A 24,822-nucleotide genomic window follows, 5' to 3' on the forward strand; every position below is an offset into this window, starting at 1 on the left:
TTTCTCAGTTTTGTTTTGTTTTGGTTTTGTCTTTGTTTTTGAGACAGGGTCTCACTCTATCACCCAGGCTGGAGTGCAGTGGCGTGATCTCGGCTCACTGCAACCTCCTGCCTCCCAGGTTCTAGTGATTCTCCCGCCTCAGCCTCACGAGTAGCTGAGACTACGGGTGTGCACCACTGTGACTGGCTAATTTGTTGTATTTTTTAGTAGGGATGGGGTTTCACCACGTTGGCCAGGCTGGTCTCAAACTCCTGATCTCGCGTGATCCACCTGCCTCGGTCTCCCAAAGTGCTGGGATTACAGGCGTGAGTCACCATGCCTGGCCTACCTATCAGTTTTGAATGTGCCCGTCAATTTATGCTCTACGGTAAACAACAGAATTTTTGTATGTAAAGTGAGCACAAGGCTGGGGGTGCTGGCTCATTACAGGCAAATCTTTTTTTTGAGATGGAGTTTCACTCTTGTTGCCTAGGCTGGAGTGCAATGGCGCCATATCAGCTCACTGCAACCTCTGCCTCCCAGGTTCAAGCAATTATCATGTCTCAGCCTCCTGAGTAGCTGGGATTACAGGCATATACCACCACACTAATTTTTGTATTTTTAATAGAGACAGGGTTTCACCGTGTTGGCCAGGCTGGTCTCGAACTCCTGACCTCAAGTGATCTGCCTGTTTCGGCCTCCCAAAGTGCTAGGATTACAGGCATGAGCTACCATGCCCGGCCACAGTAATAGACAATTAATACAATATCTGAGGTGTAATTCATCACTTTCTTTCCCAAAACCACTCATTTCCTATTTGTGTTAATAGCAAAAGCCCATCATAGTTACCTTTGACTTCTCCCCTTGACTCAGTTATCTTTAATCATCAAGGCACTTTGGTTTTTTTTCCCAATGCCTTTTTTCCACTGTCTTTTGCTGCCATCTTGAAGTAAGCTCTCATTATTGCATTACCTTTTTTTTTTTTTTTTTTTTTTGAGACGGAGTCTCACACTGTCACCCAGGCTGGAGTGCAGTGGTGCAATCTCGGCTCACTGCAACCTCCGCCTTCTGGGTTCAAGCGATTCTTCTGCCTCAGCCTCCCGAGTAGCTGGGATTACAGGCACCTGCCACCATGCCCAGCTAACTTTTTGTATTTTTAGGAAAGATGGTGTTTCACCATGTTGGCCAGGCTGGTCTCGAAATCCTGACCTTGTGATTTGTCCGCCTCGGCCTCCCAAAGTGCTGGGATTACAGGCGTGAGCCACCGTGCCCAGCCAGTTCTCATTACTTCTTATCAGTGCATCTGTAACAGGCTTCTTACTGCTCCTCGTCCCCAGTTAGCTCCTCCTCCAGATCCACAGAGTTGTCAGATTCACGTTCTTAAAACCCAGCTCTCTGCTTCCCACCAAACTCTAAGTCACATTCTTCGAGCATTCAAGGGATGCCACTATGTTGCCTCAACCCATCATTCCACATGAATCTCCTGCTATTTTCTTACAGAAAACCTGCTATGTCCATTAAGAAACATGCAAAGTGCATTGTGAGGTGGTTGGCTTGTTATACCTTCATACTTTTTTTGCTCATAGCACCCCTTTAATCACTTACATACAAACCTAATCCTTCTTATTAGAACTACCTTGAACCCTTCTTCAAAATGATAGAGGTGCATAGGAGAGTAAGAAGTAAAGTCAATGCCTGTAATCTCAGCACTTTGGGAGGCCGAGGTGGGTGGATCACTTGAGGTCAGGAGTTTGAGACCAGCGTGGCCAAGATGGTGAAACACCATCTCCACTAAAAATACAAAAGTTAGCCAGGCATGGTGGTGCATGCCTGTAGTCCCAGCTACTCGAGAGGCTAAGACATGAGAATCACTGAATCTGCGAGGCGGAGGCTGCATTAAGCTGAGATCGTGCCACCGCACTCCAGCCCAGGTGACAGAGTGAGACTCTGTCTCAAAAAAAAAAAAAAAAAAAAAAGGAAAGTCAGATTTTTAGCTCCTTGAAAGCAAGTGCTATTTCTTATTCACCTTCCACTGAAACTCAATAAATATTTGTCATAAGGAAATGAAGAAATGTGTTCAAAATGTAATATTTCACCAAGTCAAGGACATTAAGGATGGGGGGTGCTGCAGTAGGCATGGTAGTGTGCTGAGAAAAGGGACTTCAAGGAGTTCTGGGACACACACCCTGCCTTCAGGGAGCTAATGTACCAGGCAGAGAGGCAGGACAGACCAGGTAAAATGATAAGGAACTAACACCAAAGTGGTACCACTTCCAACCAACATCGTAAATCAAAAAATTGGACCAAGGAGAGGAGAGAGAACGGTAGCTGAAGAAGGATATAGGATCAAGGAAGGTTTGGTGTTTGGGTTTTTTTTTTTAAATACTATATGTAATTAATAATCATGAGTATGGAATTTTATATTTCTTTTTTTTTTTTTTTTGAGACGGAGCTTTGCTGTGTCACCCAGGCTGGAGTGCAGTGGTACAATCTTGACTCACTGCAACCTCCGCCTCTTGACTTCAAGTGATTCTCCTGCCTCAGCCTCCCTAGTAGCTGGGATTACAGGTGCCTACCACCACGCCCGGCTAATTTCTTTTATTTTTAGTAGAGATGGGGTTTCACCATGTTGGCCAGGCTGGTCTTGAACTTCTGACCTCAAATGATCCACCCGCCTTGGCCTCCCAAAGTGCTGGGATTACAAGTGAGAGCCACCAGCCGGAATTTTGTATTTCAATTACTTAGATTCCTGATCAACATAAACAATTCCTTAACAGAAAATATGCAGGATAAAACATGTAATGATAACTATTGCCAAAACTAGCAGTTTCTAAAGTGGTTTTTTGTTTTGTTTTGAAATGAAATCTCACTCTGTCACCCAGGCTGGAGCGCAGTGGTGTGATCTCGGCTCATTGCAATCTCTGCCTCCAGGGTTTGAGGCAATTCCCCTGCCTCAGCCTCACAAGTAGCTGGGATTATAAGCATGCACAATGAGGCCAGGCTAATTTTTGTATTTTTAGTAGAGACAGGGTTTCACCATGTTGGCCAGGCTGGTCTTGAACTCCTGACCTCAAGTGATCCGCCCGCCTCAGCCTCCCAAAGTGCTGGGATTACAGGTGTGAGTCACCGTGCCTGGCCTGAAGTTGTTTTTTTTTTTTTTAGTTGTGTTAAAATACATGTAACATAAAACTTAACATCTTAGCCATTTCTAAGTATAAAGTTCAGTAGTGTTAAGTATATTCACATTGTTGTGCAACCGATCTCTAGAACTCATTTCATCTTGCAAAACTAAAACTCTCTATCTGTTAAACAAATTCCCCACTCCTCTCCCTTCCCCCAGCCCCTGGCAACCACCAGCCTACATTCTGTCTGTATGGATGGGATGACTCTGGGTACCCAGCAGTGGTGAAACCAACTATCAGACCCCACCCCCAAATGACAAATGCCAGGATGCACCTAGCCAATCAATCAGGTGCATGGCAACTTTGCTTAGAAAATAAAGATCTCACATCTCAACATATCACCAATCAACTTCTGTAGAATTTCCACATATCCCCAGAAGGATGATAATTAAAGTTAGAGAACTGACTTCTGGAGAGTCATTAAGAGGCTAGGTGCTTTTTGTTTGGATATATTTCAGATATATCAGATTCACATGATTCACAGATTCGCTCTTTGTCAGTGGCATCTTGAATGGTTAGGTACTTGGTAGCCAGTGTGAAGAGTTTTTCTTCCTAAGCAGAGCCATAATAAGAGGAAGAAATGGTGATCTTACACCATTGTAATAGTTCTCTGAGACAGGAGAACAGGTAGCAAAAAAAAGGGGTCCTTTCTACCAGAGGTCTGTAAAAATAAGTCAACAAACCCATTCTGGTTGAGAAGCCCTCCTCTAAAACAGAGATATAAACTGGTCAAAGGAAAGACTCCCCAAAAGATTTAATTTCTTTAACATCGTAGGGCAGAGTTTTCCCAACACGTCGACTGAATGTTCAAACGTGGCCTCAGTACAATGTTCTGGTACAACAGGAAAAAATTGTCTCTAAAGAGTTTAATTGTTGGGCCTGGCATGGAATTTCACCTGGCCAACCGAAGAACCAGTACCCAGACATCCTGATTCTAAGAATTATTCATTTATTTGCATGTCAATTTTCTTTAGTCACCATAACCTAAAATAGTTGGTCCATATCCTGGGTGGTGAACAGCCCTTGTTTTCTGTCCAGAGATTTCTCTCTCACTCTCCCAGCACACACCCCTGTATTTGGCCCTCTCAGGTCACATCTGAATTCAGCCAGAAAGCTTTTTGTACACATGGGATCATGCATAGTGTTCTTATGTACTGGCTGGGGAACATACTATGGCTTTTGAATTTAAAAAAAAAAGTAGTATTTAAAATTCCCGATTTTGACAATGATTCATGGAGAAGAAAAAGGTTGGCCCTAGAAATGGCAGAAAAACATTCCAAAAAGACAACAATTTTTTTTTTTTTTTTTTGAGATGGAGTCTCACTCTGTTGCCCAGGCTGGAGTGCAGTGGTGCAGTCTTGGCTCACTGCAAGCTCCACCTCCCGGGTTCAGCCATTCTCCTGCCTCAGCCTGTCAAGTAGCTGGGACTACAGGTGCCCGCCACCATGCCCAGCTAATTTTTTCTATTTTTTAGTAGAGACGGGGTTTCACCGTGTTAGCCAGGATGGTCTCAATCTCTTGACCTCGTGACCCATCCGCCTTGGCCTCCCAAAGTGCTGGGATTACAGGCATGAGCCACCGTGCCCAGCCAAAACTAGACTGGTTTTTATCAAAGCACCTATAAATCTAGTTAATAAGAAATCAGTCACCAGGGCGCGGGTGGCTCACGCCTGTAATCCCAGCATTTTGAGAGGCTGAGGTGGGCAGATCACCTGAAATCAGGAGTTCGGGACCAGCCTGGCCAACATGGAGAAACCCAGTCTCTACTAAAAATACAAAATTAGCTGGGTGTGGCAGCGCTTGCCTGTAAACCCAGCTACTCAGAAGGCTGAGGCAGGAGAATTGCTTGAACCCAGGAGGTGGAGGTTGCAGTGAGCCGAGATCGTGCCACTGCACTCCAACCTAGGTGACAAGAGCAAAACTCTGTCTCAAAAAAAAAAAAAAAGAAAAAAAAAAAAAAAGTCAGCCACCATCAAGCCTGTTCTTACGTATATTCTGTCAATGGATAGAGCAGAACATTCATTCTAGCCCCAGCTCTGCCTGAAAGCCAGGCAATCTTAGACAAATCCACAAACTCCCTGAGCTGCCACATCTTCTTCAGTAGAAACAGGTACCTATTTGGTGCTGTACATTTTCACAGTGCTTTGAGGGTGAAATGAGATGATGTCTGTGAAAGGATTCTGAGGCCGGGCGCAGTGGCTCACGCCTGTAACCCCAGCACTCTGGGAGGCCGAGGCGGGCAGATCACCTGAGGTCAGGAGTTTGAGACCAGCCTGACCAACATGGAGAAACCCCGTCTCTACTAAAAATACAAAATTAGCCAGGCATGGTGGCACATGCCTGTAATCCCAGCTACTCAGGAGGCTGAGGCGGGACAATCGCTTGAACCTGGGAGGCGGAGGTTGCAGTGAGCTGAGATTGTGCCATTATACTTCAGCCTGGGCAACAAGAGCAAAACTCCATCTCAAAAAAAAAAAAAAGAAAAAGAAAAAGAAAAAAGAAAAGAAAGCGTTCATAAGGTATTATTACACATCCAAGAAGATGAAGCCAGTCTATTGGTATATCATTGGATACACATTTAGTGTTGGTTGGAATTTCCAGACAAGTTACAAAGTCTTTATGGCCACCCTGAAGATTTTTGCCTCCTAATTTTACTTTTTGACTTCTGTTCCACAGAAATCCATCACCCCTAGTCCAGATAGCTGGGCTGCTGGCAGCCTGCCAACACTGTGTGTGTGGACAAAATGCCACATATTCCTGATGCCATATTCTCAAGCTTGCAGACTAGGAGGATAAGTCTAGGAGGCTAAGAATAGAGGATAAGTCCTCATCCCTATTTTTCTTCCACCTGCCCATCACACTTTCCCAAGCATTCAGTTCAAATGCTCCACATTTGTGTATCCTGCAGAAGTAAAAAAATTCACGCTCACAAAGCAGCAACTAGAAGGAATTTCATGGAAAAGATTTTTAAAGATTTCTTAAGCAACAAGCATCCTTGATGTGCATAAGTAGCTGTTTGACAATTATTAGCTTATTTTTTGGGGGGTTACACTCTAGCTCTGTAACCCAGGCTAGAGTGTAGTGGCAAGATCATGGCCTACTGCAGCCTTGATCTCCTGGGCTCAAGGGATCCTCCAAACTCAGCCCCCCAAGTAGCTGGGACTAAAGGCATGCACCATCATGCCCAGCAAATTTTTAAATTTTTGTAGAGATAGGGTCTCACTGTGTTGCCCAGATTGGTCTCGAACTCCTTGCCTCAAGCAATCCTCCCACCTCGGCCTCCCAAAGTACTGAGATCACAGGCATGAACCACCACATCTGGCCAATTATTATCTTTAAATGTATTCTTATTTATTTATTTATTTAGAGATAGAGTCTTGCTTTGTTGCCCAGGCTGGAATGCAGTGGCATGATCTCGGCTCACTGTAACCTCTGCCTCCCAGGTTCTAGCAATTCTCATGCCTCAGCCTCCTGAGTAGCTGGGATTATAGGCTTGAGCCACCACGGCCAGCTCATTTTTTGTATTCTTAACAGAGACAAGGTTTCATTATTTGGCCAGGCTGGTCTCGAACTCCTGCCCTCAAGTGATCCAGCCACCTAGGCCTCCCAAAGTGCTGAGATTACAGGCGTGAGCCACCACACCCAGCCTTTTTAAATATATTCTTTCAAAACAAAATATTAAGACCCTCAATTAATTTAATATTAGGAAGATAAAACACTCCAAAATCACCATGGAACTCATCATTAATAACTGATATGCATGTAATTCTTAGGAACATGTACATAAGGAAACCCTGTTTCTTTCTAAAATGAGGAAAAGCTAATTCTCCTAGTAACCAATTGGTGCTTATTTAGTTGGATAGGAAATAGAGTTTCAAGGGTTTGAATAGGGTAGGAGTACCAAGCCTCGAAGGCAGGGGTGGGAGAGAGTTCATCAGTCTTCTCAAGTGTCTTCTCTCTCAACAGCAAGTTTCTGTTCTTCCCTAATACCAACAACAGCCACAGACCATGCTCTGTAGGAACTGGACCAAATTCAAATATTCATTTGGGACAGGGTCAGAGAGAATTCTGAGTGCAGAGATTCAAGATGACACAGCCAATCCAGAAGTTAGGCTGAATGCACTCAACTCCCCTTCCAGGCCTGGGTTTGACAGTAGAACACACAACAATTTACTAACAAAATGCTGCAGTCTGGCTTTGAGGAAACATATACAAGTCCAGCAATCTATCTTTCTAGGTCACCCTAACTCTCCCGCCCTCTCTCAAGTACACCCACACAAAGATTCTCCACTAAAAGCCCTTCATTTTCAAGACCTGTCAGAATTCCAGCTAGGAAGGCCAACTAGCCAGTTTGCTAGCTCCTCATAAACTTGCCACTCCGCATATCCTAGTTACTACTACTGTAACTGGGTATACAAGTAAGTTACGTATTTAAAATACAGGCTGTTTTTCATAGAACAAAGGAAAAAGACATCAAATATATATATATATATATATATATATATTAGCAGTACCTACCAATAACAGGCTTCTAACTGTACACTGAATTGAATACTGTATTAAACAGTGAAAAATATTAGTTTATGGTTTTGCATCTCCACCCTACAGGAAAATCCAGACTTCAAGACATGAGCACAGAAATTTAAAAATCCTGACATCTACAAATAAGTTGGACACAGACCTAAGCCCCTATGAAGATAAATATTTTATCTTCAGCAATTGTAATCACTCTGCATTTTAAATGTCTTCAATTTGTCCTTTTCAATCCCTGTTTTGCTTCTCACTATTTGATAATATGCAATTTCAGGTAGCTTTCTTAATCTCAGGTATAATGAAAGTAGTTTTTTTTAATAAAGAAGTTTTAAAATTCAAAGATTATAAAAGAATGATGCACTCTATTAAATGATATAAATAACTTTTAATGGCCTTGTATTTCAATTCAGGATAACTAATGATATATGCCATAACCAAAGGCTTAAACCACAACAGAATCTAAATCTGCTAAGAACTAAATCTATTAGCCCTATATGAATTTAACACTTAGTCCAAGTCTCTAGTTTCCCATTTGCAAATAGCATTGTCTTTGCCTTGATTTATCCCAAGGTATTAGAATTAAAAATACCACAAACTGACTCATCCTATAAAAAGGGTAAAACAGGTTTTTCTTTCAAAAGAAGTGAAGGAAAATATGTCTAAGTAAAAACATACTAAAGAGCAAAACTACATAAACATTATGTAGTTTTGATCAGGGATTTTCAGGGGCAGTGGGGTAGGTGGAGGTACAAAGGGGACTTTTGGGGTGATGAAACTGTTTTGTGTCTTGTGTGCGGTGCTGGTTACATGACTGTGCATCTGTCAGAATTCATAGAGGTACACTTACAGAGGCTAAATTTTACTACATGTAAATTATACTGCTGTAGCCTAATTTTTTTAAGTGCTATTACATATAAAACAATGTGCTAGACACTGAATTATGAAATCTAATGTTCAAGCATACAATTCTCAAGGTTTCTAGACGTATTATCAAAAACTTACCATTAAACACTTTGAGCTCAGCCTTCAGTATATTTTATCTATATTTATATTCTATAAAATGACTCAAAGCATCACCTAAAATTATCACGTAAATTTTGAATCATTATGTGTTCAATGTACACTTACAGAAAATTTCCTTGTCTTATTCTTAAAAGTGAACATATCAATATCTACTAAATGTTAATTATATGGTTATGAGTTGAATTTACTACTAAATTCTACCTTTTCTGAACTATAAATACATTAAGAAAAGTAAACTGTGATTAGATTTATTCACATCCCTCAGAACATTACGAAATGTGTCCTAAACATGTTAATTGATTTCAGAAACTTCTATGTCTTGAGCAAGACTTCAGTGTTAACAAGTGTCTGATGGCTTTTAAAATGAGAATGTTTCAGAAATTCATCTAAAAAAATGCTTGAACGTAAAATGCAATCCTAAGGTGTATACTCTAATGCCTGTTGATGAACAGATCCTTACAGTTTCCTTCTTCTAGAACTCATATCAAAATACATTTTCTTCAGAAAAAATAGGAGTCAAAGATGTTAATCATGTTCTTTTCATAGTCACGTTACATTTGTTTTACAACACTCTCAGAAAAGCCTTTCCTTTCACATGTTCACTTTTTAAATTACAAACATGTTTCCCCTCACTAGACACTGAGTTACGAAACTTAGAGCAAAAGTAAAACTTTCTAATGGAATGCCCATGTAAATACTAGAAATATAACAAAATAAGGCAAAGTCTTTCCTCCAAAATGTTGCCTACCACACCAAAACACAATCCTGCTTTTTAAACAGCGAGTAAAATTAAATCAACCTTATCTTCCTAAATAGAAGTCCACTCAAAGTTTTGTTTTTCACAAAAATGACATTCACTTGACTTAATATTGTCCTTCCAATAAGAATAACACGCAGGGTGTTAGAGGGCAGTTGTTGGACTCCTCTTCAGCAAATAAAGGAGACCAGTTAGAGCTTAGCTTGGTCTGCCCAGGAAAGGAGGAACACAGCTTGCTGACATGGCTAAGGAATGCCAATTAATACATTTTAAAACCCCTATGATCTTGCCTGAGAGGTGTACATCTTCCCAGGCCCTCAAACTTCAATCAGAAAGTGTGTTCAACTCCACTGTCATTTCACCCATAGTGGGGAAGTCCATCGAGGAAAACCATAGGAAAAAAAATATTTTTCAGTTATTCATATTAGCACAATCAACCCAGAGCTCACGGCACAAACTAAGTTAACTTGCCAGTGTCTTGAATGAAGACATTTAATCAAAGCATGCATTTTCCATCTTTCCAGTAGCTTTCAAGACAGTTGGTTTTGGTGATGGTTTGTTGGTCTTTTATTGTTCTCAACATGACTGGTTTCTCACCGCAGGATTTCAAACAAGATGAGACAATTAAACGACACCTCGAAAGAAGGGGCGCTTACCTTGCAGATAAACACACCGGCCTGGCCTTCTTTAAAATGCGGACACGTGCTTTTCCCGCATTAGGGGGCTCCCGGCGCGCGCCCCGCCGCCACCTGTTGAGGAAAGCGAGCGCACCTCCTGCAGCTCAGGCTCCGGGCGCCCGCCCTGCCCCGTAGCCCCGGGGCCCCGGGGCCCGTCGCAGCTCGGGTGGTCCTTTCCCGGCCCAGCGCTCGCCGCCTGCTCTCCGCCCTGCAAGTTTCAAGAGGCAGTTATTTCTCGCAGCCTCCGCGCTTGCAACTGCCTCCTGGCGGGGGAGTGGGTGTCCAAAAAGCCAGCAGCTGGAGAAACTGAAAAGATCACAAGCGACTTGACGATAAGCCCCTTCTTCCTTTTAAAGACCGAGAGGAGGGTAGAGGGGAGTAGTGCCTGAGCCCACGTGACCGAGCCAGGGAGCCCGACGGTCTCAAGAGCGCCCGACGCCGCGCGTGACCCCTAAGTGGGAGCACCCTCGAGCCGCCTCATGGTCCACCCACAAGGATAGTGGCGCACAGATGGCGCTCCCCGCAGCCCCAGTCTCAGATTTAAGAGGTCTGCAGTAGGGCCTGAGAACATGCATTTCCAACCAGGTCCTGGGGGCTGCCGACACTGACACAGCCAGTCTGGGGACCACACTTCGAGGATCACGTCCCCAGCCCCTGACTCACATAAGTGTCATTCAGTACAGATGTCTGATTCTAAGGAGCCAGTGGTGAAACCAGAGAGGCTTTGGGTTTGTCAAATCCCCAGCAGCAAACGTAACCTCGGGCCCTGGAGTGGCAAAGCCGTGGACTAGAGGTGGAGGGCGTGGGTTCTCAGCTCTCAAGGTCGCTGGGAAGGCCGTTCGCGTTAGATCAAAGATCCCAGGTACTTCCTCGAACTCACTTGGTGGAAGTGGCACCGGGGAGACCTGTGCCTCTGGCCGCGGCGCCCTTCTCCGCTGGAGGCACCTGCCCACCGCTCTCCTCGGGCGAAGGCCCCTCGCGCCCCCTGGTGGCAGCCCCAGTTCCCCCAGCTTAATGGGGTGTTCCCCTCACCCACCCCAGCGGGAGCCCCAGGGTGCGAGACTAGGACCACAGTCTTAACTGGCTTTAAGGCAGCTGTTGCTGATGAAAATGAAAAGGAAAGTAGCATGTGACCCACAGGCCATTGTGAGAACCCCCCAGTGTCACATCTGTGCCTAATTAATCATCAAACCATCTACTCAGGTGGCATAAGGGACATGGTTTTTGAGGGTTGTGATCCGGATCTCTAATAGAGGAAGACCAGGGGGGCATTTGGAGGAAACATGCTACAGTACCAGCCTCAGCTGTTTGGTGTTTAGCCAAAATAGAGAGACGCAAGTGTGCTCTGGGTTGATAAAGATGAGGTCCACAGGTAATGAAGACAGGCTCCAAAGATGGAGAAGCGTTTTCTTCATCAGCTAAACAATAGCTGTGAAAAGTCTCCACTGCCCCACCCCAAGTCCAATTTTCATTAAAGCTGAGAGTCCTGGTTTCTCGCAGGTTGAAAGGCAGAGTCTCCCCGTCCTTGAGGCAGAGAAGTTACTTTGGACAGGAAGAGTGTGTTGCTGGCAAATAACTGCAGCGGACAACATGCCAATCTCAGCCTCCCTGTCTCCTGTCCTGGGGTCTCTCAAGGTACCCAGTCCCCATATACTCCTCCTCGTTGCCACCTTATGGAGAAAATGTTAAATGATGGTTTAAAAAAATCAGCTTCATGGCCAGGCATGGTGGCTCACACCTGTAATCTCAGCACTTTGGGAGGCCGAGGCAGGTGGATCATGAGGTCAGGAGTTTGAGACCAGCCTGACCAACATGGCGAAACCTCGTCTCTACTAAAAATACAAAAATTGGCTGGACTTGGTGGCATGTGCCTGTAATCCCAGCTACTCAGGAGGCTGAGGCAGGAGAATCGCTTGAACCTGGGAGGTGGAGGTTGCAGTGAGCCAAGATTGCACCACTGCATTCCAGCCTGGGCGACAGAGAGAGACTCTGTCTCAAAAAAAAAAAAAAATCAGCTTCATTTGGTGGTATATACTTGTTAACAAGATATCTCTGGAAATGGAAACCGTCATGAAGGAATTTCAACCATAAGCCAACAGGCAGAAAAAGATAGGTGAGTGTGAAGAAAATGCATCTATCAATATTAACATCATACCTGACGCTGTGCTAAGTAAGCACCTGCACAGCATCTCATTTAATCCTCACACCAGCTCAGTGAGATATTGACTCCACTTTTCAGGTGAGGAAATTGAGGCTCACAGAGCTTCTATCAGCTACCTGAAGCCACCTAGTGAGAAAGGAACCCAGTAACAACAGTGGCTTCATAGACAGCTACCGCTTATTGGACATTTATGCCCCACTTTCTCTCAATAATTCTTATTTTATATGCAAGCCTATAAGGCAAATTCTATTACCCCCATTTTATACTTGAGAAAATGAATGTTCAGGAAGGTTAAACAACCTCCCTATGGTCACATGACCTATCAGTGGCTAAGAAGGACTTGAATCCAGGAGAGAGGCCAAGGACCCATTTACCTCCATACCATGCCTGCAATCAATCAGAAATGAAGACGGCTTGACTCTCTGCTCTATGCAGAACACTGCAGACAAACTTCTGCCACCTGTGAGCCAAGCTTCTGCCCTGTGTTCACTGTGATGCTTCCTTCAGAAGGCATTCTACACACAGGAACAGCATGTTCTCTTTTCAGAGCAGCTCAAACACCCACAGAAGCTGTTTATTATACAAGGAAACCTCACTGCAGGAAATAATAAGCAGAAAATGAATGGGAGTGAGTAAGTTTCCTTCTGACTCACCCTGTCCATCAAGAAAGACAATGGTACCCAGGGATGGAAACTTTGCCTGGTTTAATGCAGAGTGGAGAGGGTGATTATTCCAATTCTACCTGAATTGTGACCACGATGATGAAGGGATTATTCTTGAGGCAGTTCATACCAATGGCTAGAACAAAGAGCACCCTGAAGCCTGGTATTGAGAACGATGCCTGCTATATAAGTGAGCAGGGCCCCAGCCTCATTTCCACCTCACCCCTGACCTGCCTAAGGAAGCACCCACATATGACATTGGAAGGACTGCCTGTCTCCAAAATATCCTACAATGGGGATTGAAATTGTCACCATTAAGTCATCTTTTGGGGATAAAGCATTGAATTGTTAAAATTAAGTCATGTTATATATGATGGGTAATATTACTAGCATTTATGATTAACAAGATGAGCTTGCAGCATGAGCTAGATGTCACCTGGGAAAGCAAAGGAAGTCAATGTAGTACAGGTATGGTTTGCCGTGAAGAGGAAGGAAAGCCTCTCCATAAAAGGTGCACCTTCCTCATCTTCTCACCCCACCCCTTCTCTGTCTAGCAAAGCCTTACACATCCCAAAGCCAAGAGCCTGAATAAGGTGAAGAGCACATTAGCCCAGTGGAACGTGCACATTGGCTCCCCCACAGCCCTCGTCTTACCTGTCAACACAACCTGCGCTGCGATTGGACAGTGCATGTCTTATATCTCTAGCATTCTCCATGGTCCATAACACCCACCTAGCGCAATCCAGGCATTCAACAAATGTTTGCTGAAGGCTTTGACTTGGAAAGATCAGAGGGAGAATTTTCCATAGGAAAGAAACTACCAAGAGGCAAAACAAAACCCTGTCAAAGGCAAGAAAGCAAAAGCTAATAGGAAAAGTGGAGGGAAAGGAGGAATGCTACAGATGTCTAGAAGGATGTCATGCCAAAGGGTGCCTTTGGATTGTTGCTTTATTCTCTGAGCTTGAGGCCAAGTAGGAGGATTTGGGTTCTGGGCTACTCTTATCTGCTCCAGAGTGTTATAGGAACAAGCTTATTTATATTATGTGAATATAAATTGGTCTGTTTTAAGAGAATCTGAGAGATAAAACCCTACACTTATGGAATTAATAAAGGAAAGGGGAAAGATTAATTGAACGTGCAATAACACCTTTTTTTGGTGGTGATGAATGAAGAAGATAGGATTACTAATTAATATGTCAGAGATCATCTCAACTGAACATAAATCAAAATTCACAAAATGTGATTTGACATTTGAAACTTGAATTTGGATAGAGCTCTTTAGGATCACATCTTTTGTAGAAATAAAAACAAACCTAATATTTATTGAGCATTTTTCTAGCCTGGACACCACAGTAGGTAGGCTTGCATAGGTTGATTCACTTTTACTTCATTTAATCCTCGAAAATTTCCCGGGACTGTCTATTTTACAGATGGGAAAACTGAGGCTGAGAGAGCTAACATTTCTTTTATAAAGTCACCCATGTGCATTTGGTAGGGTGAAAGTTTCCACCCAACTTTACCTACCTACCTGCACATCCCATGTTTTCTCCACTGTCATGAGATGCTTTTCTTGTTTGTTGCATAAATGGAGGCATGTCTGTCCTGTAGAGCCCAGATACTGTTGAATGAAATGTTGTCAATTTCTTGTCTAGGAATGACCACCTATGAGCATATTTATGTAACTTATTCTTTATTGATCTGCGTTGGACTGGGGCCCTCAGAGGGTAACAAGGATATAAGCAGCAAGATAGACCTAACCTGATACCTGGGCACCAGGACCATGAGACAAGGTTACTCTGACCTGCAGTTTAAATGAACCACCTGAGCAACCAGCACCTGCAGCCAACTCTTTCTAAATCACCCTCATGTGTTTCAGTCTTGATCTTTGCTATTTGTAAACAAACAGGTACAAAATAACTTTTTGTCCTGTCCACTGCCCCTTGAAGGTACTTAAATTCCACACAAATCTCTTGCATAACTTAAGTTTCTAATTTTCTATGCATTTGAAATCAAACATGAAGAATACACATTTTTGTCCTTACTTCCAACTCTGCAGCAATTCTCTCGAGCTAGAAGAGAAACTAGCCCCTAGATGTCATTGGCATGAATGTGAACACCCAGTTAAGAAAAAAAAAAAAAGAAGTTATAGGACTGTTAGAAACGGCGGCAAATTGTAATATGCAATTTCACAAATGACTCAAATGCAATTGTGAAAATGCAGCTTCCTTACATTTTCTTGCTCAGAAGATATTAATAACAGGTCAGCCAGTGTAATATTCCCTGAAATGAGATTAAAAAAAAAAATAAGGTATAGACAGACACGGCTTGAGACCATAGATAAGACTGTCTGATTTCATAGAGTTTAATATTTCAAAAAATATTTCAAAAATTTTGACTAAAGTTTTTTCTACATCTTCTTGTAAATGTATCTAACATTTTCAATTTCTTTGTTCATATCATGGAAAGTTACTATAACTGCCTCATATTGTCCTTTAGACCCATAGCATCTAACTCTCCAGTGCTGCTCATTGCAGAAATAGCTTTTTTTTTTTTTTTGAGACGGAGTCTCGCTCTGTCGCCCAGGCTAGAGTGCAGTGGCACAATCTCGGCTCACTGCAAGCTCCGCCTCCTGGGTTCACGCCATTCTTCCGCCTCAGCCCCCCAAGTAGCTGAGACTACAGGCGCCCGCCACCACACCCGGCTAATTTTTTTGTATTTTTTTTTAGTAGAGACGGGGTTTCACTGTGTTAGCCAGGATGATCTCGATCTCCTGACCTCGTGATCCACCCACCTCCGCCTCCCAAAGTGCTGGGATTACAGGCATCAGCCACCGCACCCAGCCCAGAAATGGCTTTTATAAAAATAGAGACTTGATTTTTTGTGTGCAGAAAGTGCTTCTTTCACATATGTCACTGTTTGATCTGATTAACCTAACCAGAGAAAGGAATCATTTTCTTCTCTCTTATTCAGTCCTCTCCTTTGCTGGGAATTATAACCAGAAAATGAACTTCTCTAAGTAGTTCATGCAGCTACTTAAGGATCACCGATGCTGTTCCATGGGCCAGGATCTCTGCATTCTCCTCTTCCCTCACATTGTTTCTCTTCCTTTTACATCCTCACATATTATTTTTCTACTGTCCAGGCAGTTTAGCTAACTAGCTTCTTAATGGTTCTGCTCATAGTCAAGTCAAGTGCTTCCTCAGCCTGCTCCACATATTCTACCATGCCACCAGCCACAGCTTACTAGGAGGACTGCTGTCCTGGCATGACACTGGCTTCTAGTTAACAAGGAACTTGCATGGCCACATCAGGCTGCATGTTCACACCAACCCTACGATGTTGATTTTATCACCAATTTGCTGACAAGGAAACTTGAGGGTGTTTTCCAGATTTGCACTCATAGGAACACATGTCATCTGACTTCCATATAGATGCACACCTGCCTCCTTGCAAGAGATTCAGTTTCTGTGTTCCTAGCACTGAGGCTGTCAACGTCCGCCATATTGCACTGCTACTATCTCACAGGCCTTTCAACCGGACCCCATCCCTTCCTTCCCATCCTACCTCTACCCTCCCTCATGTCAGTCTAAAATACCACTCAAGGGAGAAAATTCTTAACAACTTCTTTAGTTATTTTCACCTTAAAATTTTTCTGACAGGCTGAGTGTGGTGGCTCATGCCTGCAATCCCAGCACTTTGGGAGGCCAAGATGAGAGGATCACTTGAGCCCAGGAGTTCAACACCAGGCTGGACAACATGGGAAAACCCATCTCTACAAAAAATACAAAAATTAACCAGGTGTTGTGGCACCTGTAGTCCCAGCTACTCGGGAGGCTGAGGCTGGAGGATCACTTGAGCCTGGGAGGTTGAGGCTTCAGTGAGCTAAGATCACACCACTGCACTTCAGCCTGGGTGATAGATACCTCATCTTTAAAAAAAAAAATTTTTTTTTTCTGACACTCAGCATTACATTTATTCTTTCATAAAACACTCCTCTTTGAAACTGCCTCTTGCCCTCATGCATTTATCTCTTTGTGACAATGCGCCCTTAATGCTTGCAATACCTTAAGTGTCTACCTGAGACACAAGGAAATATGAGGGTGTTTGCTCACAGATGATGATGAGGAGGAGGCTACAACTACCATTCACTCAGCAGTTGCTTGTAAATCCTTTGCCTGCACTATTTAATTTTATCCTTAAAACAATCCAATGAGGTTGGTACTACTTATGTTTCCATTTTACAGATGAGAAGAGTAAGACTCAGAGAATTTAAGGAACTTGCCCAACAGCTAGTAAGTAGCAGAGGGTTCAAACCAGATCTGTTTCACACCAAAGCCCATTCTCTCTGAACTGCTGCTCTCCCTAAGACTTTACACACTAGCTGAAGGGAGAAGACAAATGCATAAGACGACCTACAATGCCTGTTGCAAATGATAAGTGACAAATTAATCGTGGCAATCAGGAATTTTGTGGACTTTCAGAAGGTAAGAAGTCACGTTCCTGCACGTTTGGGTTCTTCTGAGAGAGTCACAGTAACTCCCAGAGCTCATTACCAGGGCTAATTGGAGGGCGCTGATCTCCTCTGTGGGCTCATCTGAATTCCACAGGTGCATGGGCCCATCCTTGAATCCTTCCCTTGGAGTCCCTCGTTCTTCCACTTTAGCACTCTGGAAGCTTCATTGAGGGCACCTGTAGGCTACAAACTACCTCCTCTGCTCTGTTTTTCAACCTAACCTTGTGATTGGGAGAAGAGAGCCCAGGATTTCTACGGAGAGAACATAGAACACAAGGAAACTAGTGCACACAGATCAGAATTGCCCAGTGCAGGGATGGAACTCAGGCTTGGAGTTCCAAGGCTTGGGCCTAGGGTGGGTTTTCAGCACAAACACTTCCTAGTTGTGTGCCCTTCGACATTTTCCCAACTTCTTTGATTTTTCTCTGTAAAATGGGAATAGCACAAGAATCTATTTCATAGAAATGACAAATTGCTGTAACGTGCCTGACACTGTAAATTCTCAATAAGTAGTAGCTTGAAAACAACCCAGAGATTCTCAGATTGAAGGACTTCCCAGGTGTACAGAAGCCTTGGCCTAAGAGATGGCAATGAGCAGGTTTTCCTCTTTGGGAAGTTTGGGCTCTGAGGGTAGAGGAGATAGTGAAGGGGTTAAATGCCTGCCTGGAGTGTGTTGTAGAACTCTGCACACATCTCTTCAAGCAGGCCCAATTGTAAAGTTAGAGAAAGACCCCTGACACCTGACCCAATTATAAGAGTAATTTACAGCAGTGTTTCTCCCATTTCATAGGGTCATAAGAGTCACCTGGGTCGCTTTTTTTTTTTTTTTTTTTTTTTTTTTTTGAGACGGAGTCTCACTCTGTTGCCCAGGCTGGAGTGCAGTGGCGCAATCTCGGCTCACTGCAAGCTCCGTCTCCCGGGTTCACGCCATTCTCCTGCCTCGGCCTCCCAAATAGCTGGGACTACAGGTGCCTGCCACCATGCCCGGCTAATTTTTTGTATTTTTAGTAGAGACGGGATTTCACCGTGTTAGCCAGGATGGTCTCAATCTCTTGACCTCGTGATCCACCCGCCTTGGCCTCCCAAAGTGCTGGGATTACAGGTGTGAGGCACCGCGCCCGGCCTCACCTGGGTTGCTTATTTAAAATACAGATTCCCAGCCCCCTCCCTCAAAATGTTCTAACCCAGGTGCTCTAGGGCAGGTCCTGGGAATGTTCATTTTACACAAGCCACTGGGTGATTTCATGACCAAAGAAGTTTAGGAAACATTGCTTTAAGCATTCAAAGAACTTATGTGTCCTCTATGTAATAGAATCTACATAATGAGCAGATTTATCATCCCCACTTTACAGGAAAAGTAACTAAGACCCAGCAAGCTTCAGCAGCGTGCAAGAGCCTGCTCAGGCTGGCTCAAGAGAGCCTACTGTTGTTGTTGTTTTGTGTTTTTGAGATGGAGTTTCACTGTTGTCACCCAGGCTGGAGTGCAGTGGCACAATCTCGGCTCACTGCAACCTCCGCCTCCTGGGTTCAAGTGATTCTCCTGCCTCAGCCTCCTGAGTAACTGGGACCACAGGCACCTGCCACCACGCCCAGTTAATTTTTTGTATTTTTAGTAGAAATGGGATTTCACTATGTTGGCCAGGCTGGTCTCCAACTCCTGGCCTCAGGTAATCCTCCCGGCATGGCCTCCCAAATTGCTGGGATTACAAGCATGAGCCACCGCGCCCAGCCAAGAGAGCCTACTGTTAAATATTCAAGGAATTTGTGATTCGGTGATTAAACCCTGAGTGGCTTGAATTTGGCCATGGTGGAATAACTACACTCCAGATTTCTCCTCGCCAGGAGGGAGCTCACAGGTGCTCAGGTCAGCTTCTTTTTTCAAACAACCCAGGGCACTGATAGAAGTGAACACTTCTTGGCTGTTCTCGTTTTCAGTGCATGGCTCAATTTGAATATTGTCTTTTTCTCTACTGAAATTCATAAACATTACATACAAATCAGCAACCCAGGGCTTTTTTTTTTTTTTTTTAAAGAGCTGGTTTACTAGCACATCACTGAGTCAGGGTAAGTAGTTTGTCTGACTGTTAGCAAAAAAGCTGAAGTTCGCCTGTGTTCTCGCTCCTTAATCCATGTGCATTCTCCTCCTGCTCCCTCTATCGTCCCTCCAACCTCCAGTCCTGGATAGCGTTAAGGGCTCAAATTCTAACAAGGATCACCTGCTAGAGAGTTGGTTCAGAATTTCTAGTTAAAGACTTTAAGTGATCATTCTTTTCCACAGCAGGTTGATGTCTCCCTCTAGTGGATAAGAAAGAGTAAGACAAGTTTTTAGATCATTGTATATGTGTTACATGTTGAAATATATAGAGGAGAGCTAATTTCCAATAGCAGCACAAAAATTTCCTTTTTATTCATTTAATATTTCATTCACTCAGCATTTATAATTTGCTTACTATGTGCCAGATATTGAGGTATAAAGATAAAAAAGTGAGAAAAGGCACTATATACTGAGAAAGACTGCCAAGATACATTGAGAAGAAAATCAGAGTGCAGAACGTTATGAAAAATATACTATCATTTGTTTATAAAGGCAAAAGAAAGAATATGTACATACATTCACATAAGATATATTTAGAGAGACACACAAAATACTGTTAATATTAGTTGGTTTTGGCCGGGCGTGGTGGCTCACGCCTGTAATCCCAGCACTTTGGGAGGCCGAGGCAGGTGGATCACGAGGCCAGGAGATCGAGACCATCCTGGCTAACACGGTGAAACCCCGTCTCTACTAAAAATACAAAAAAATTAGCCAGGCGTGGTGGCGGGCACCTGTAGTCCCAGCTACTTGGGAGACTGAGTCAGGAGAATGGTGTGAATGCAGGAGGCGGAGCTTGCAGTGAGCCAAGATTGTGCCACTGCACTCCAGCCTGGGCAACAGAGCAAGACTCCAACTCAAAAAAAAAATATATATATATATATATACACACACACATATGTATGTATGTATATATGTGTGTATATATGTATGTATGTATATACACACATATGTATGTATATATGTATGTATGTATATACACACATATGTATGTATATATGTATGTATGTATATACACATATGTATGTATATATGTATGTATGTATATACACATATGTATGTATATATGTATGTATGTATATACACACATATGTATGTATATATGTATGTATGTATATACACACATATGTATGTATATATGTATGTATGTATATACACACATATATGTGTGTATATATATGTATGTGTATATCTATGTATGTGTGTGTATATATATATATGTTGGTTTCCTCCTGGAAGGGGAATAGAATATCTAGTAAATAGGCGTAGGAGAGAGTTTTCACTGCATTCCTTTTATGTGTGTGTGTGTGTGTGTGTGTAAAATTTTTTTCTTTCAAGATAGGCTCTCACTCTGACCCTTTGCTGGAGTTGCAGTGGCACAATCTCAGCAGGATGCAGCCCCAACCTCCTGGGCTCAGGTGATCCTCCCACCTCAGCCTCCTGGGTAGCCAGGACTACAGGTGTGAGCCACCATGCCTGGCTAATTTTTTGTATTTTTTGTAGAGACGGGGTTTCGCCATGTTACCCAGGCTGGTCTTGAACTCCTGGATTCAAGCGATCCATCTGCCTCGGCCTCCCAAAGTGCTGGGATTACAGGCGTGAGCCACTCTGCCCCAGCTCCCTTTTGTATTTTTTTAATTGTGAACCAGACGAAGGTATTTCCTAATCATAAAGTAGATAGATATTAAAACTTAAGAAGAAATTGAGGAGGCCAGTCCTGCCTTCAGTTTCTCAGAAGAAATTCATACACATATACACTGCAGTGTGATCAGGCTGTGTTAGAAGCAGGCACAGTGCACAACAAAGCAGCAGGCAGAGGCTGCTACCAAAACTGGTTGTGGGGATGGAGTGGAAGCAGGAAGGATCAAGACAGACCAGGTTAAGGAGGACCTTGCATGACAGGCTAATGAGTTTTCACTTGATTCTACAGCAACAGCAAGCCATTCAAAGACTTGAGCAGGAGACTAACAGGTAGATTTCTCGTTTTAGAGGATCATCTGGCAGCAGTGTAGGGAGGATTTGAGGAGGTCTCCACTAGAGGGAAGGTAGAGTCATGAGCCCTTTTCTGTAATTTCTCTTCTTCAAAGATGTGTTCACTAGGGTCAGAGGATTCAGGTTAAGAACAGGAATAGTGAGTCTAGGTTATAGATGATTTATGTGGTCTTTATTCAGATGACTTGTTCTTAGTCTGGGGAGAATAAATTATGTGTAATCCACTTGCCAGTGTGGTAGGAACACTAGAAAGTCCTTTACAAATGACACCTCATTAATCCTCACAATAATCATAGAAAATGGGGGCATGATTATTCTCCTAAAAAGTACAGATGAGAACATTGAGACTAAGCAGATTAATCAACTTGCCCAAGATTAATAGCAAAAAAAACCTGTCAGATTCAAGTCCGTCTGATTGCGAAACCCATATTTTAAAGTATTGTCAAGAGTCTCCTCTAAAGTGTTAGACAGAAAGCCACTACCCCTCTCTGCCAAAACCAAGCTTCTGAAATATTCCCTTTGGGCAGGCGCAGTGGTGTGGCTCATGCCTGTAATCCCAGCACTTTGGAAGGCTGAGGCCTGCGGATTGCTTGAGCCCAGTTCAAAAACAGGCTGAGCAACATGGCAAAACTCCATCTCTACAAAAAATACATTTAGCTGGGCACAGTGGTGCATGCCTGTAGTCCTGGCTACTCGGAAGGCTGAGGTGGGAGGATCACCTGAGCCTGGCAGGTTCGAGGCTGCAGTGAGCTATGACTGCCACTGCCCTGCAGCCTGGGCGACAGAGCGAGACTCTTTTCACACAAGACTAGTGCATATGCCATAGCAATTTGATTGGTTACAGATTGCTAAATTCCAAGAAAGAATACTTTATTACTCTATAAGGAGGGGTAATGATCTGTGGGGGTCTTTGGTGCTGTTCGTTCTTAATTATCTAAAGGAAAAACAAGGCAAAAGTTGCAGCTGCATGCCATGTGACTCAGGCTGCACAGCCACACACCTCTCAAGGCTCAGAATAAAGTTCCAACAGCTTTAAGTTTGAATTATTTAATTTCACATATTTATTCAAAAGTAAATTAAAAGCTGGGCATAGTAGCTGATGCCTGTAACCTCCAATGCTTTGGGAGGCTGAAGCAGGAGGATCACTTGAAGTCAGGAGTCTGAGATCAGCCTGGGCAACATAGGGAGACCATGTCTCTGCAAAAAAAAAAATCTTTTAAAAATTAGCTGGGTGTGGTGACTCATGCCTCTAGTCCTAGCTACTTGGGAGGCTGAGGTGGGAGGATGTCTTGAGCCCAGGAATTTGAGGCTGCAGTGAGCTATGATGTTCCACTGCACTCTAGCCTGGGCAACAGAGCGAGACATTCTGTCAAACAAACAAACAATCAATAAAGTATTAAAATTTAAAAAGTTAAAACTGGTTTTAAATGTATTCAAAGAGCTATTTTCTTCTAAAATATTAAAAGCAAACTGCTTATAAAAATTAATAGGTGGCCAGGCGTGGTGGCTCACGCCTGTAATCCCAGCTCTTTGGGAGGCTGAGGTGGGTGGATCACAAGGTCAGGAGATCGAGACCATCCTGGCTAACATGGTGAAACCCCGTCTCTACTAAAAATACAAAAAATTAGCCGGGCATGGTGGCGGGCGCCTGTAGTCCCAGCTACTCCGGAGGCTGAGGCAGGAGAACGGCGTGAACCCAGGAGGCAGAGCTTGCACTGAGCCAAGATCGTGCCACTGCACTCCAGCCTGGGCAACAGAGCGAGACTCCCTCTCAAAAAATAAATAAATAAATAAATAAATAAATAAATAAATAAATAAATAAATAAAATATATATACTATATAAAATACTTTATACAAATTAGTCATAATTCTACCATAGCATAGTATGTCTAGAACTACCTATATACAGATTTAAGTCAATGTGAGGTATTTAACACTACCAAATGTTCCTCAGCTTCTATGCATAGCAATTGTAGTACTGTGCTAACTCCTGAATAATTCTGAAGCAAGAAAATGGGACTACAGAAAAATAGGCCGGGCGCATGGCTCACGCCTGTAATCCCAGCACTTTGGAGGCCGAGGTGGGCAGATCACAAGGTCAAGAGATTGAGGTCATCCTGACCAACATTGTGAAACCCTGTCCCTACTAAAAATACAAAAATTAGCTAGGCATGGTGGTGCATGCCTGTAATACCAGCTACTCGGCAGGCTGAGGTAGGAGAATCACTTGAACCCGGGAGGCGGAGGTTGTAGTGAGCTGAGATCCACCATTGCACTCCAGCCGGGGTGACAAGAGCGAAACTCCATCTCAAAAAAAAAAAGAAAGAAAAAACAAAAAGAATACTACATTGTACAAGAAACACCTGCATTTTGGCTCTTAAGAAGAATTAAACAAGTTAATTTGTCTTTTTTCTCATCTAAATGCTTCTGCTACTCCACTCCGTCCTGTCCTTAAAAGTAATGTTTATCTCTGACATCAGCAGCAACACAAAACTTCATGGCATTTGGACATAGTTGGATTTTGTTTCAAGGACTTGGAAACCAGAAAAAGGACAAACAAAGGGCCCCTATACCTAGTTTGCTGAGTTTTTATTAGGAACGGATGTTAGATTTTGTCAAACACTTTTGGTGGATCTGCTGGGGTAATCATATGGTTTAATTTTATGTTAATGTAGTGAATTATATTGATTGGGCTTTGAAATGAAGACTTATGCCTGAAATAAACTCCAGTTGGTCTTAATGCATTGTCCTTTTTACATATTGTTAGGTTGGATTTGCTAAAATTTCCTTGAGATTTGCACCTGTGTTCCTGAAGACTACTGATCTGTAGTTTTCTAAGAATGTCTTTGTCAGGTTTTGGTATCAGGGTAATGCTGTTATCCTAGGATGAGTTGGGAAGTATTCCACTGGCTTCCATTTTCTGAAAGAGGTAGTAGAGAACTGCTGTTATTTCTCCTTAAACATTTGGTATAATTCACCACTGAAGCCATCTGGGCTTGGAGTTTTCCTTGTAGGAAAGTTTTAAACTACAAATTCAATTTTTAAAAATAGATATAGGACTACTCAGGTCAGCTCTTCTTGTACAATTTTTGGTAATTTGTTTTTTTTCAAGGGGTTTGTCCATTTTATATATGTTGAATTTTTTGTTAAACAGTTGTTCATAATATTCTCTAATTATTATTTTAATAGCTGTAGAATCTGTAGGATATCTCTTTCATTCCTGATATTTGTAATTTGTGTTTCCTTTCAC

General features: G+C 43.1%; 1 protein-coding gene across 1 annotated transcript in view; it reads right to left on the reverse strand.

Moving 5' to 3' along the window:
* The window catches only part of ESR2 (estrogen receptor 2), a 62,324-nt gene extending 51,811 nt beyond the window's left edge, over positions 1 to 10,513 (reverse strand). The window contains exon 1 of the mRNA XM_054449832.1: positions 10,131 to 10,513. The gene's annotated coding sequence lies outside the window, so the exon portion shown is untranslated. The remainder of the gene's footprint in view (positions 1 to 10,130) is intronic.
* Between the last annotated feature and the right edge of the window lie 14,309 nt (positions 10,514 to 24,822).

This window comes from Pongo pygmaeus, chromosome 15 (assembly GCF_028885625.2).
Source record: "Pongo pygmaeus isolate AG05252 chromosome 15, NHGRI_mPonPyg2-v2.0_pri, whole genome shotgun sequence".
In the NCBI taxonomy this organism is placed as follows: Eukaryota; Metazoa; Chordata; class Mammalia; order Primates; family Hominidae; genus Pongo; species Pongo pygmaeus.